We start from the raw sequence: 2,931 nt of genomic DNA, 5'->3' as shown, positions 1-2,931 counted from the left end.
TGTGCCCTTCAGCATGGTAGTAGTTGGGAAAAGAGTCTACCTGTTGGGGACTTGTTCTCAAATGCTATGAGTTAAGAACAAGGCAACATAAAATGTTAAATGTAAACGTCCTTCGTCCATGAAACATTATTCCCTTGAGGATAATGGGTCTTGGACGAAGGTTGATGAGAGTATAATTACGAAGCTTAAGTCTTCGTAATAAAATTTCAATAGATATTGTAAGACGACACAAAATAAAAGGTACAAAAGGGGTAAATAAATCATAGACAGATTATATTATATTTACTTAATATATTGAATCATTGAATACAATAATACCTCTGCCTTGGCAAAGGTTGAATTCCAGAATATGCGATTGCAATTACTAGAATGTGTGAACAGTAAAGGAATACTGTTCACTATTTATAGGCACAGGACGCAGCCTGTGAGGAATTACAAGTATGCCCCTTATAAAAGCTTACAACATTGACTCAGACCTTTATGGACTAAAAGGTCATTCTATCTTTAAGTCGGTCTGTAATGCCGAAGCTTCACGAAGAGGAACCTTCGGCCACTTATACAAACAGCTTCAGCTGAAGACCGCTTCTTCCTATAAGACCTTCGGCGACGAAGCATAGGCCCAACAGTAGCCCCTTTCGCGGTGCTAGATCGTTTTTCGTAACGAGCTTGATCCGTGAAAAAAGTCTCTTAAGCTTCGGGGAGCCGAAGGTACAAAAAACACCTTCCCTGAGCTCGTTGTCGAGAAACGATTCAATTTCCCAGCGCGTAGCGGTCCCACCTTGCAGAGTTACTGTTTGGTCTCTGCGGTCCACCACACAGCGAGTGCAAGCGGGTGTCCGCCTGGTGTAAAAATCCTGGCGCTTCGCCTTCTTACCTGCAGTACTATATAAACAGACGAGTAGGTGTGAAATTACCACAGCATTCATTGCTATTTGCACTGTTCTGCTGCCAAAATTTTTAACCATCGCCGAAGCTTGTCCGTCGGAATCAAACGAAGCTCCAGTTTGAAGCCTGCTTCGTCAGAAAAAACTTCGGAAGAAAAAAGTATTAAATTTCCACACATTCATCATTAAATGGCCAGAGTGCGTTCTACCGCCAGGGTTGAGCGTGAGGGGGGCGAAACTGAAGCTTCGGAGACTGTTCCCATCTCCGAAGCCATGCAACGATCCGGGCTGGTGACTTCGGAAAAGATCCCTAGTGATGATGCAGAACAAGCAGAACAAGCAATTGCTGAAGCAGAAGAAGAAGATATTGAGGAAACTGATTCCGAAGATGATTATCGCATTGCCATGCCAAGCAAGCCCAGCCACTTGGACTTCGGGAAATCTACTGTTTCGAAGGCTGATCTGTCCAAGATGGTAAAGTCAGGCTTTTTTACTGAAAATCAGAAAAAGCTATTACGCTTCGAGGGAGAAGAGACTACCCCAAAGCCGGAGAAGGATGAAATTGTTATTTTCAAAAGCTTTCTGAAGGCTGGATTAAGATTCCCCCTACATGGGATTATTGCAGAGGTACTGAAGAGGTTCGGTATCTATTTTCACCAGCTGACCCCTAACGCTATCGTTAGGCTTAGCGTTTATATCTGGGCACTCCGAAGCCAAGCAGTGGAACCATTTGCGGACAGCTTTTGCCGGGTTCACGAGCTGCATTATCAGACGAAGGCTAGAAAGGATGGATTGCACGACAATTTTGGTTGCTATAACTTCGCCTATCGGAAAACCACAAAGTTTCCTGTAATCAGCTATCGAAGCAAATGGGCAGCAGGCTGGAAGTCGGAGTGGTTCTATGTCAAGGTTGATGACGACAAGGAGAAGCTTGTGCAAAGTCCACTCGAACTAATCTTCGGAGAAACCCGACCTCGCTGTAACATGACACCCGAAGGTCCAACACAACAAGCAATGAATGAATTCAGAATTATTGCAGAACATATCAGTACAAGGGACCTGGTTCAGGAGTTTTTGGCTTTCAAAGTTTTTCCCAGTTTGAAAGAATGGGAAATGCCGAAGCTAAAGGGGGAGAAGAAAGAAGGTGAACTTGTACGTTTACCTTACCATTTCAAGTTTAAGAAATACTTTAAAGCGCCTTGCCAAGAGTGGCTAGACACAATTGAAGTAATGTGTAACGAAATACTTGGCAATTATTCCAAAAAAGAAGATCAATTAATGACTGCGGCCTTCGGCACCCGTCCGAAGCGAAGACTGAACCGAGTGTTGGACGCCTTGGGTTTTGAATACCCTGACTATGAAAATCTGAACAAAGGTGTCGGAGGCCAGAAAAGGAAAAGGGTAACCGAAGCCTCAAATGAAGATGAAAAAGAGACACCAAAGAAGAAAATTCCAAAGAAGAGGAAAGCGTCTTCTCCGAAACGGAAAATATCCGACGAAGAAAAATCCCCCGCATCACCCTCTGCCACTGACGTTGAGGAAATTCTGAAGGTAATGACTGAATCCTTACCTGCGAAGCTAAGTCCACTGAGGCCCCAACTGACAAAGTTTTTTCAGAAGGACAAGGAGCCCGAAAAATCGAAGAAAACAATCAAAGCAAAGAGACAAAGAATTATCACTGTGACAGAAGTAATTGACAAGACACCACCAAGAGCTTCAGCTCAGAAAACACCAGCGGCTGCGGAAGGGACAGATATTGAAATTACACCTTCGGAGGTCGCAGCTGCCGAAGCTGCCTCAGCTGAAGATTTGAACCTGGAGAGCACAATCGAACACATTGACAAAATACTGCTAGACATGGCTGCAGAAGAAGCTACCACCGCCGCCGAAGAGGCCGCGACCGCAGCGTCGGAGAAAGGGAAAGAGATTGTTGATGAAGCTTCAGAAAACGAAGCCTTCATGTTCCAGAATTTAATTGGGGAAAAACTATCAAAAGCTGAAGTAGAAGAGCTTAGAGAGTATGCCAAATCCTGCGGATACAAACCTG

Source organism: Zea mays, chromosome 1 (assembly GCF_902167145.1).
Source record: "Zea mays cultivar B73 chromosome 1, Zm-B73-REFERENCE-NAM-5.0, whole genome shotgun sequence".
NCBI lineage: Eukaryota > Viridiplantae > Streptophyta > Magnoliopsida > Poales > Poaceae > Zea > Zea mays.
The sequence above is the reverse complement of the archived record's forward strand: the minus strand, read 5'-3'. Positions refer to the sequence as shown.